General features: G+C 42.5%; 1 protein-coding gene across 10 annotated transcripts in view; it reads right to left on the reverse strand.

Moving 5' to 3' along the window:
• Positions 1 to 12,705, reverse strand: part of ZFP2 (ZFP2 zinc finger protein) — a 52,928-nt gene that overhangs the window by 39,559 nt on the left and 664 nt on the right. For 2 of the 10 annotated variants that reach the window (XR_004032689.1, XM_003279551.3), the window contains exon 1: positions 5,185 to 5,265. The exons of 1 other annotated variant lie outside the window; for it this stretch is intronic. The gene's annotated coding sequence lies outside the window, so the exon portion shown is untranslated. Of the gene's footprint in view, positions 1 to 2,493; positions 2,591 to 5,184; positions 5,266 to 9,143; positions 9,367 to 12,705 lie in introns of those variants that run through there. 7 more of the 10 variants (XM_012504660.2, XM_030824767.1, XM_030824758.1 and 4 more) reach the window with 5 other exon arrangements.

Genomic DNA, 12,705 nt, shown 5'->3' on the forward strand with positions numbered 1-12,705 from the left:
TCAAATACGACTGGTATCCTTATAAGAAAAACGGCTATTTGAAGACATCAACACATAAGGATAACATCAGATGACAAAGGAGATAAGGATTAGAGTGATGCAGCCATGAACCAAGGAACACGGAGTGCCAGCAAACCACCAGAAGCTAGGAGCTAGGGAGAGGAAAGGAAGGATTCTCCCACAAGTTTAGAGAGCAAGGCCCTGCAAATGCCTTCATTTCAGACTTCTGGCCTCCAAAACTGTGAGACAATAAATTTCTATTGTTTTGAGCCACTCAATTTGTGGCACTTTATTACAGCAGCTCTTGGAAATGGATACAGCAAGTATGGAAGAGCATGTAGAGTGAATGGAATTCTCAAATACTGCAAGAGGGAATGTAGAATGGTACATATACTTTGGAAAACAGTTTAGCTGTTTGTTACAAAGTCAAATGTACACTTGACCTAGGTATTTACCCAAGAGAAATGAAAGTATATATCCACAAAAAGACTCAGACGTGAATGTACAGAGCAGTTTTATTCATAATAGCTAAAAACAGGAAACAACTTGAAATGTCTGTCACAAGTGAATGAACAAAAGGTGGTATATTCAACTGTGTACTACTTAAGACAAAAAGGAACAAACTATTACTACACAAAATATCATGGATAGACCTGAAAAACATGACGTTGTGCAAAAAAAGCCAGGCACAAAAGTATATATACTGTTTGATTTCATTGACATGAAGTTCTAGAAAGGGCAAGACTATAGGGACAGAAATCAAACCAGTGACTTCCTGGGGTGAGGGATGTGGAGTAGAAGTGGCACGAGGACACTGTCTGGCTGGGGTGGGGGCCGTGGAGTAGAAGTGGCATGAAGACACTGCCTGGGGTGATGCAAACGTTCTGTACCTTGACTGAGGTGGTGGCTATGTTGGTGCATAAATTTGTCAAAACTCAATGAATTCTATGCTTAAAATGGGTTATTTTATTAAACTGTGCCTCAGAAAAAGCTGATTTAAAAACTAACAGTATTTTGGCTACATAAATTAAAATGTGAGTTACTGACAACCAAGCCACAACTGTCATCAACGAAAATCTTCTGAATGCTTCCCCTTTCAACATTTCCCTCTTCCAGAAACTCCCTTTGTCCAATAACCCCATTTTAAAAGTTATTTTGCCTTTTATAACTGAGTTTGATAATACTGCAGAAAGTAGTACAAATGGAAATCACAACAGTTTATACTTGCCTCCACGAAGCTTTCTTTAAACTGGTCTCTAATAAATAAACAAGTGATCCTAATAAATCAATGAGTCCTAATATATAATTTTATGAGAAGAGAAAATGCCGTTAAGTCTTCAGTATTCCAGACAACAAGGCTAAGTAAGTTTAACCTTAAAAATAAAAGAAGTTAGGGCCAAGTCTTCTGATGCTTTATTTTCTTTTTCAGAGAAGCCTGGAATCCTCACCTACTATCCCAGCTCCATGATTCCCTCCATCTCATGGACACTACTTTTTCCTAGAAAAGCTTTGATCATGCCAACTCCCTTATAAAAATTCCTCAGACTAACCTCCACCCCCATGGCTACCACCCTGCCAAACACACAAACTCCTCCTTCCTGACACTTGGTCCTAAAATTTTTATCTGATTTCTTCCACTCCAGCACAGCATTTCTCACTATCAGTCACTGCCCCCTTCAGTCCGCCTCTAAAAGTCTATACACCAAGCTCTCGGCTGGGATGATAACAAATGCCTACAACTTACTGAATAACTTCAACATTCCAGGAGCCATGCCAGGCATTTTTTACTTTCATTACTTTAGTTGAACTTTCAACAGACCTATGAAGTAGCTATTACTATTAAATGAAATAAGCCATGTGAAATTCTTAATAATGTCACCTATATGGCAGACAGTTAATGCTGTAATTCTTATTATGACCATGAGGAAATGTTTCAGGAAAGTCAAGCCTTTCGCCAAGACAATGTAGCTATTGAACGGTAGAGCTGGGATTTAAACTCTGGACACACTGACTCCATTATAACAAATCCTCTCCAGTTATCCCTTCCCAACCCCTGAGATGGGCAAACACTACCTACTTCTCCTGGCCACCACCCTGATCCTCCCCTTCACTCAAGCTTGGAATACTGATAAACTGGGTCCCTAACCACGCTTGTTCTTATTAGCATATTCAGGTGCAATTATGACTGTATCCCATGCAGATGTGCCCTCTTTTATGATCCCTGAGAGCCCATAAGCCCTATAAGCACCAGGACCAGCTTGCATATAACTGTTTTCCCTTTATAACTGGTGTTCCCTTGAACACCACCAAGAACACAGCAGGCCAGGGTATCCAGCTGAATAAGTGGCAGCTAGGAACAGAGGTCAGGAACACAGAGGGGGCTTTGTGAAAAATATCCAGCATTCTGCCATTTCAATAACCCTGTCCTCAGCAGTGAGGCCCACATGCAGTACAGGAGTAAGGGGGAGGTTTGAGAGAGAAAAATGAGCTCACCCGAGCTCCCAATGGCAGAGGCCAAGCAGCCATTGCCTTCTCCTTCCTTCCTGTGGGGTTCTTCCTTGGGGAGGGACAGAAGCCAGAGGAGGCAGAGCTGAGGGAAGGGAAAGAAGCCATGAGAAACAAGACTCCTGCAACAGCAACAGTGAAAATACCTATAAATAAACTAAATAAGACCTGGATAGTAGCTACAGAAAGAAAATGATTTTCATGTATTAAGGTCACTTCATTATGCCTATTTAGCTATATAAAGACGAAACACAGAGAAACACGACATATTCTCGCACAAGATGTCTCAATATACTAGGATGTCATTTCTTTAATTCATAAACTTAACACATTCCCAACCAAGTTATGCCTAAGTAACAACATTTTACAGTTAATATGGGCCAAGCACGGTGGCTCACGCCTGTAATCCCAGCACTTTGGGAGGCCAAGGTGGGTGGATCACTTGAGGCCAGGAGTTCGAGACCAACCTGCCCAAAATGGCAAAACCCTGTCTCTACTAAAAATACAAAAAATTAGAGAGTGGTGGTGGGCGCCTGTAATCCCAGCTACTCAAGAGTCTGAGGCAGGAGAATCACTTGAACCGGGGTGGTGGAGGTTGCAGTGTCAAGATCACACCACTGCACTCTAGCCTGGGTGACAGATCAAGACTCTGTCTCAATAAAAAAAAAAAAAAAAAGTTCATTAATTATGGAAAAAATATTTAAGTTGTGTGTTACAACAACTAAGTTTTTTTTAAAAAGAATACTGATGAGAGACAACTTGCCCACCAGTATTCATAAAGCTACAAGAATTGGAACACAGTATTACTGAACTTATTTACTAGATATATTGTTGACCACCTACTGTATACCAGGCACCATTGCATGGGGTAGGGGTGGATACAGCTGCAAAGAAAACAGATAAACTCTCCGCCATCATGGATGTTATAGCCAAACAGGGAAAAGCATCAATGGAACAAATTAAAATTCTACCAACCTAAATGGTTCAAATACACATGTATTTATGTACATGTGTGTATATATATATTTCATTCAAGATATGAAATAAGTGACATTTCATATCAGCAAAGAAAGAATTAAGTAACTTGTAACAAAGGCTTACCATTTGGAAAAAAATTAAAATGTACACAAAAAATGAAAGCACTAAGAGAAACTAAACATTTTTGTGATCTCGTGGGACAGACAGCTTCTCTGCCAATGATGTCAAACACCCAAACGTGAAGAAAAGGTTTTCATGTGCGACCATAAGAACCTGTGACGTTTCTGCATAGTCAGGAAACATGCTTAGGTATCAGATACAAAATTAAAATACAAAATGCAAACTGCATGAAAATATTCATTAGCGTTCAAAATGCAAATGTAAACAATCCTATCTTTCGCACCTCTCTGAAGTTCAAAGAATACTAACATTCACAGTTGGTGTGGGTAAATCTGGCACTCTTACACTGCAAGTGTTTATATAAACTGCAACTTTTCTGGAGGGAATAAGACAGGAGATATCAAAATCCTTACTGTACCCTTGACCTAAAAATTTCACTTTAAGAGATTTATAGAATAAGACAAAATGCAAAGATGTATGTAGCCAGATGGCCTATACTGTTTATATTGAAAAAAAAAAACCCTAACACAAAAACCTAAGGAGAGGATTAAATACGACACATCCATACTTTCCCTCACACTCATTAAAATGACGACGTAGCTGTATTTAAAATCTGGTATAAGTAGATGGTGTCAACATATTCCAATGTTTTTTTCAGGTGTATTCTCTATCTTCATTGGGTGTTTAGGCCAGTAAAAAATTATGAGGCTTAAGATTTGTGCACTTCAAACCCCTTACCAAATGCATCTCATGACTCAATTTTAAAAGATGGAGAAAAAGCTGCTAATACTCATATTTCTGTTTAAAAGCAAAGTCCAAAGTATTTCTATGCTTATACACATATCCACGCTGCCATGCAGATTGAGATAGATTTTGAATGATTGTTTTAATCTGAATTTTCTAGTTGTGCTACAGTGAAATCGCTTAAGGAAAAAAAAAAAAAACATTCTCTGAGGTGGAAACCTGCACCAGGTTGGCCTCCCCATTCTTATGGAGAGATGGGAGGGGAGCCCACGCCAGCGCCCTCGCTCGGAATGAGAACCAGAGGGCGGGTCCCGAGACCCGGTTTACACAAAGGGCAGATGCTGCACAGGGAGACCCAGCCTCTGGCCCAGAATCCCCGGGATGTCCGCGGGTTAGGTACGCTCCACGGTCGCAGCGTGTCCCGGGACAAAGCTGCGCGCGGCTGGGGAAAGCCACGGAGGAACATGGGTCCGAGCGACTCCTGGAACCTTAGACCTCTCCCTGACCCGTGGTGGCCGGTGTGGCCCTTGTTCGAGCCCCCATCCCCGCTGCTCCGGGGCTGTCATTCCGCCTCGGCGCCTGCCCAGGACAGCGCCGCAGGACACTCAGCTGCCACTGTGCTCCCGCCGCCAGCTCCTGGGGAAGAGGGAGCGCACCTGGAGCTGGAGGCCCGGTGCTCCACAGGCGCAGTGAGGCCGCACCCCCGGCCCATCTGCGGCGGGCCCGCCCCTCAGCCCTCAGGAAGCAGGGGCCTCGCCCCGCAGTCCTGAGGTCCTCCTGCGGGGGCCTACAAGACTCACGGATGGCGCGCGCCCCCGCCACCGGCCCCGCACTCACCCTCTCCCAGCAAGAGCGAGAGCAGCGGCGACCGACGCAGCCGCGACCGGCGCTTACAGCCCGGAGCGCCAGACTACATTTCCCACAAAGCTGCGGGGCTGCAGCGCGGCCAAGCCGTCGGCGTGTGCAAGAACGGGGCCCCGGAGGGCAAGGCTGTGCCAGTGGCCCGCGGAGGTGGCCCACGGTGTGGCCGCTGCAGGTCATAGGTGTGTCCAGGCGGGACGCGGGGTTCCCAGGCGGCCCCGGCTGAAAAAGTCTCTCTGGCCAGGCCTGCAATCCCAGCACTTCGGGAGGCGGGCGGGTGAATCACCTGAAGTCAGGAATTCAAGACTAGCCTGGCCAACATGGTGAAACCCTGTCTCTACTAAAAATACAAAAAAAATTAGCCAGGCGTGGTGGCAGGCACCTGTAGTCCTAGCTACTCGGGAGGCTGAGGCAGGAAAATCACTTGAACCTGAGAGGCAGAGGTTGCAGTGAGCTGATACCGCGCCACCGCAATCCAGCCTGGGTGACAAGAGCAAGATTCTGTCTTAGAAAAAAAAAAAAAAAGGCATTAATTTACCTGGAAGTAAAGTATTTTAAACTTTTATGTATTTAATAACATAAGATATAAAATACATAAAGCAAACATGGGCAGAACTCATTTTTAGTTTTGTTTTCTTTCTTTTTTGTACAGATGGGATCTTACTCTTGCCCAGGCTGGTCTCAAACTTCTGGACTCAAGCAATGCTCCTGCCTTGGCCTCCCAAAATGCTGGGATTATAGGTGTCAGCCATCACCCTGGCCTCAGAGTTTTTAACCTACCTTCTCAGTAACTAATAGAAAAGCTGACAAAAAGGTCACTATACATATGAAATATATGAAAAGCAAAATTAGTTTTATATTAATGAATAGACATGTAGACGACTCCATCCCAAAACTGAAGAAAACACAAGGAAAAGCGTATATTTATTTAAGAAATGATCTCATACTAGTCTGTAAAGTAGCCTCAACACATTTCAAGCAATTGGTATCACACAAGACCATATTCTTTGACAATGTAATTAAGCTAAACATTTTTTAAAAGACTAGAAACTTTTTAGAAAAGATTTAGGTAAAGGGAATATTTAGAGGAAATTTTGCAGCCTTCAAAGCATACAGTGAAGAAGAAGGCAGATTGGGTAGAACACATCTAATTTTGTTCCCTCCTAATACATACTGATGTAGTTCAGGACACACACTGCCAAAATATGGCACCTCATCATTTGAGTAAACAGCAGAAACAGGAAGGACTTTTCCACACGTCTCCCACGAAGCAGGTTGTAAAACCTAAGAAGAATTTCCTAACGTCCCCTGAAGCAGGTCATAAGATTCTCATGTGAGATTTGCCCTCCCTATACCTGGAGAAAAGTAACATCTTTATTGCTGAAGACACATAGTCACAGAGAAAACTTTTGAACAAACAGGCCTTGCTAAGTTACCCCCAGTGTATTACCATTAGATCATATCCTCTTTGTCCATTTATATTTCTCTGTGACTCTTCATCAAATTTAGCATAAAAATATACGACTTAAACTGTTTCTTTGGGACTTCATTATGTAGGCTGCTGTGTCATGTAAAACTTGTTTTAAAGAAACTTGTATGTTTTGCTCTTGTTAATTTGTCTTTTGTCTTAGGGGCCTCAGCCACGAACACAGGATGCGCAAGAAGAATGTATTTTGCCTCCTCTGTACCACTAAAAGCAAATATAAGAGATTGTTTGAAAACTTGTTAATTCACAAGGTCAGGAAGAACAAGGGCACACCAGCAACATTTTAAATCTTGGAAACAGATGGATGTTATTTTCTTGGCAAACCTGAAATAATGCCAAATCCCAGAGAGCTGTAAGAAAGGTAAAGGCCAGGCTGGGTACAGTGGCTCATGCCTGTAATGCCAGCACCCTGGGAGGCCAAAGTCGGGGGATCACTCGAGACCGCAAGTTCCAGGACAGCCTGGGCAACATGGCGAGATGCTGTCTTTACAAAAAATAAAGGCAGGAAGGAATAGAGTATCTCTACTGTTTTGTGCAAATGTAGTCGGGTTTATGATCAGAACTGCTGTTATGTATAATGCTAAGCTCCAAGCCTTGGAGGGAAAAGGTTAAGTATGAACTTTCCGTTCTTGGGCACACAACCAAAAGTCCTGGACAATGAGCAACTTTTTCTGGACTGGTTCCACTAATGCTTTTGTCCGTGAAATCACTAAGTACCTTGCCAGTAAGGGACTGCCCTTGAATGTTCTTTTGATATTGGACAATGACCCTGGTCACCCAGAATCCCATGAGTTCAATGTCAAAGGCACTGAAGTGGTCTACTGTATTAATATCAGATAATGTGGAATTTGTAGACAAAGAAAATTGAGATAGAAAGGAAAATCATATAATGATAAAAGGGCTAATCTACCAAAAAGTTATAGCAATCAGTTTTTAAATTTTTAAAATGTTTTGTAGAGACAGGATCTACCTATGTTGCCCAGACTGGTATCGAACTCCTGGCCTCAAGTGATCCTCCCACCTCAGCCTCCAAAAGTGCTGGGATTACAGGCACATGCCACCATGCCCAGCTTTGTTGTTGTTGTTTTTTTTTTTTGAGAGTCTCTCGCTTTGTTGTCCAGGCTGGAGTGCAGTGGCGCAATCTCGGCTCACTGCAACCTCTGCCTCCCAAGTTCAAGCGATTCTCCTACCTCACCTGAGTAGCTGGGATTACAGGCACCAGCCACTATGCTCGGATAATTTTTGTATTTTCAGTAGAGACGGGGTTTCACCATGTTGGTCAGGCTGGTCTCAAACTCCTGACCTCGAGTGACCCACTTGCCTCAGCCTCCCAAAGTGTTGGGATTACAGGCGTGAGCCACTGCGCCCGGCCTAGCTTTACTTTTTTCTTTCAAATTCTACAGCAGGCTTAAAAATGGTTTATGTTCCAACATTACAATATTATGGGATTCTGTATCCGTCTATGTATTTACCTTTACCAGAGCTCTTTATATTTTCATAGTTTCGTGTTATTAACTTTCAATTTAAAGAATTCCTTCAGCATTTTTTTGAGACAAGTCTGTCACCCAGGCTACAGTGCGGTGGTGTGATCTTAGCTCACTGCAACCTCCACTTCCCAGGTTCAAGTGATTCTTGTGCCTCAGCCTCCCACCTAGCTGGGACTACAGACACCCACCACCACACGTGGATAATTTATATATTTTTAGTAGAGATGGGGTTTCACCATGTTGGCCAGGCTGGTCTCAAACTGCTGACCTCAAGTGATCCCCCTGCCTCAGCCTTCCAAAGTGCTGGGATTATAGGCGTGAGCCACCTCACCTGGCCAGATCTCCATTTCTTTAGGGTTGGTTTCTGGAGGTTAGTTTCTTTTTATTGGGACGTGTTTCACTCTTTCTTTATAGCCTTGTGATCTGTTGTTGAGATTTGGCCACTTGAAAAAACAGTCCCCTCCAGGAGTCTTTAAGGACTGGCTTTCTATGAAAGACCGTCATCATTTAGCACAACTAGAGATTCTGGGATTGTCTCAAACTTTTGCTGGGGATGCTACTTCTCTGGGCTTGTGCATAGAATGAGGTTTTTGCCTGCTTCTTCTTTAGAGATTGTAACCTCTTGTTCCCCTTGCTGTTTGCAGTATTAAGTCTCTCTGGTGATGTAAGAAGCTCCAGTGCTCACCTTTGTTCTCAGCAGCCCCCAACCTAGCATCCAAACTACCAATTCCAGTCAGTACTCTGAGTCTCATGAGACAGAAACCATGCCCTTGGAAAGCGCCATGAAAAGCTAAAACAATGGATGCACAGCCCACTCTTCTTCCCTCCTGAGGGAAAAACTGACAGCTGAGTTTTTTTCCTGATCACATCTTGCCATGCTAGGCAGTGGGAGTGGCTAGGGTGGGTAAAATGTCAAAAATTTTCTACCATTTTGATGTGTCTCTTTTTGTCTGTGCACTCACCTGGTGTGCTACAACCTCTTAGCGTCTGGAATTCTCACAAAATGTTTAGTTGATGTCTCTGTGGGAGAACAAGGGACTAGGACTTCCTATCCTGCCGACGTCATTTCCGTGGGTTAAAAATTATTTTATTTCACTACTTGAAAAATGTTGTGCCTTTGTGGTTTCTAGTGAAAGATCTGTTTTCATTTGATTTTTATCCCTATAGGTAAACTGTGATTTTTCTCTCTAGTCTCCAGAATTTTTTTTTTTTTTTTTTTTTTTTTTTGAGATGGAGTCTCGCTCTGTCCCCCAGGCTGGAGTGCAGTGGCACAATCTCGGCTCACTGCAAGCTCCACCTCCCGGGTTCATGCCATTCTCCTGCCTCAGCCTCCCGAGTAGCTGGGACTACAGGCGCCCGCTACCACGCCCGGCTCATTTTTTGTATTTTTAGTAGACAGGGTTTCACCATGTTAGCCAGGATGGTCTCGATCTCCTGACCTCGTGATCCGCCCGCCTCAGCCTCCCAAAGTGCTGGGATTACAGGTGTGAGCCACCAAGCCCGGCCTAGCCTCCAGATTTTCTTTTAGTTTTCCGAAGTTGAACTGTGATGTGTTTTGGTGTGGATTCCTTGGTTTCATGCTTTTGGGGGTTTGCTCAGCTTCTTGAATGTATAGGTTCATACCTATTGCTAAACTTGGGAATTTTTAGCCATTAATACGTCAAAGATTTTCCAGGCCCACTTGTTCTTCTCTCTCTCTCCTGAACTCTGATTATATTGTTAGATCTTTTATTACAGTTCTTGAGATTCCTGAGTCTCTGCTTTTCTTCCAGTCTGTTTTCTCTGTATTTAAGACTGAGTAAATTCTATTGTATCTTTAAATCCACTGATACTTTCCTCTGTCCTCTCAGTTCTGCTGCTGTGCCAATGCAGTCAATTTTTAAATTTTTGGTTACTGTATTTTAGTTCTAAAATTTCCATTTTTTTTTTCTTTTTTTTTTTGAAACAGTCTTGCTCTGTTGCCCAGGCTAGAGTGCAGTGGCACGATCTTGGCTCACTGCAACCTCTGCCTCCCGGGTTCAAGCGATTCTTCTGCGTCAGCCTCCCAAGTAGCTGGGACTACAGGCGCGCACCACCACGCCCAGCTGATTTTTGTATTTTTAGTAGAGACGGAGTTTCACCATATTGGCCAGGCTGGTCTCGAACTCCTGACCCCATGGTCTGCCCGCCTCAGCCTCCCAAAGTGCTGGGATTACAAGCGTGATCCACCACGCCCAGCCTAAAATTTCCATTTTTTCTTTCTCACTTCCTTGCTGAGTCTTTTTATTTCAAACATTTTCATAATTGCTCATTGAAACATGTTTATGATGGCTACTTAAAAATCTTTGTCAGATAATTCTAGCATGTCTATCATTAACTTGTTAATGTCTACTGATTGTCATTTTTCATTTAAGTGATCTTCCTGGCTCTTGACATGACTTTTTGTTGAAACTTGAACATTTTTAGTATTATGTTATGAAGCTCTGAATCTTATTTGACCAGGTAGACTAGAAGCTCATGTTCCTCATTTGATATCTCTAGATACCACATTAAGGGTCTCCATTTTACTTCTTCGTGTGGGTGAAATTTCTGGGAGCTCACTAGGCCTACACTAATATAACTATGATCGGGAGGTATTAAGTGTGACTTATTCCTGCTCCCTATGTAGCCTCCAATGACACTGTGGGGTTGGAATGTGGTCTGATTATTGCTGGGCAGGGGTAAATGGTCTTACTCTGCACTAGGCCTCCACTTACACCAACCGACCAGAATAGGGGAATGATGCCTTCTTCCTACTGGGTGGGGATAGAAGCCCTTTCTGCACATGGTCCCCACTATTATTGCTGGCATGGGGCAGGTGCTCATTACCAGCCAGTGTGGATGAATAACCTAGCTCTTAGCACTCTCTGACACCACCCAGCAGGGGTTTTATGAGCCTTCTTTTCATCCTTATAAGGATAGAAGTTTAGACTTCCCACTTGGCTTTTGCTGGTGTGCATAGTCATGGGGGCAGCTTTATCTGGTTGTGTGACTAAAGTAGAGTGACTGTCTAAAGTTTTCTGTCTTGCTAGACTGCCCAATTCCTGGTCCTTTGGGTAGAGACAGTAGGCTTTTCTTAGAGCTTCCTTTTTTGGTGGGTGTCTGTTGGTGTTTCTGGGTTTCCATCTTCTTCAGCTCCAAGTCTGGGACATATGAGGCAAAAAGAATCACCACTGGCCAGGCATGCTGGCTCACACCTGTATCCCAGCACTTTGGGAGGCCAAGGCAGAAGGATCACTTAAGCCCACGAGTTGGAGCCTGGGAAACATAGGGAAACCCACCCCTACAAAAAAAAATAGCCAGGCACAGTGATGCATGGTATAGGACTGTGGTCCCAGCTATTTTGGAGGCTGGGGTGGGAGGATCACTTGGGCCTGGGAGGTCAAGACTGCAGTGAGCCGTGATCACATCATTGCATTCCAGCCTGGGAACAGAACAAGACCGTCTTGAAGGAAAAAAAAAAAAGAATCACCGGAGTCTTACGTTTGTTTACAATATACAAGGTTTCAGATGTATGGAATAAATAAGGAAAGGTACATCTGTCTATTCCATCTTCCTGGAACAATCTGATTTTTAGGTTGAAACTTTAATTTGTAATACATGATTATTTTGTTGAACAATATATACCAATACAGTGTTTTATTGAACAATATATACCAATATAGTGTTTTATTGAGCAATATATACCATCAGGAAAATAGTAAGATTTCTTTGTAGTTCTTTTTGTTCTCAGGTCAACTCATCTTGAAATCTCTACACAAAAATTCCTATGATGAAAATTTAAAATTTTGAGTTGATCTATACCATATACCACTAAGAACCACAAAGCAGGAGATTACATAATAATGTGGAATTTCTAGAGCTGAAAAGGCTAGACACCATGTAACTTGAAGTAGAATGGGGGCTGGAAAACATACAAGTTTCTTGACTGTTCAATGCTCCCACAGAAAGTTATATAAGAAAATAAAATATTTTCATTTTTTATAGATCTCAGAAATTACATTACTGAAATAACTGACTTTACAGCTTAGAACGGACTGAACTATGACACTAAGTATCTTCTGATCTTGAAAGACTAACTGCATCTAAATTTTTAAAAATATAACCATGTCAGCTTTAATTAAGCATTTTACCATCTGTAATATTTGGCAAAATACCAGAACAGTTTCAGACACCAAGAACAGAAATAACCGTTTTAGTTCTCATTAAAAACTCTTCTCACAGACTCGCCCAAAGACCTACTCCCAACAATCAGTCCTTCAGTTTCTCAATGATCAAATAACCTTTGAATCATTTGATCATAATCAGAAATGATCAAATAATCTTTGAATCATCTATTCTATCAGATAATTCTTCCTAAAATAGTCTCAAATTGGTCATTTGCTCCTCAGAAATATAGTGAATTAATATGTCCATCATCATATCCAAACTCCTACAGTCTTAGACAGCATTCAAAGTCTCTGACAGGATAACTGTAGCTTTCATTTCAAATATTTTTATTTTATC

The sequence above is a fragment of the Nomascus leucogenys genome, chromosome 2, assembly GCF_006542625.1.
Source record: "Nomascus leucogenys isolate Asia chromosome 2, Asia_NLE_v1, whole genome shotgun sequence".
Taxonomy (NCBI): Eukaryota; Metazoa; Chordata; class Mammalia; order Primates; family Hylobatidae; genus Nomascus; species Nomascus leucogenys.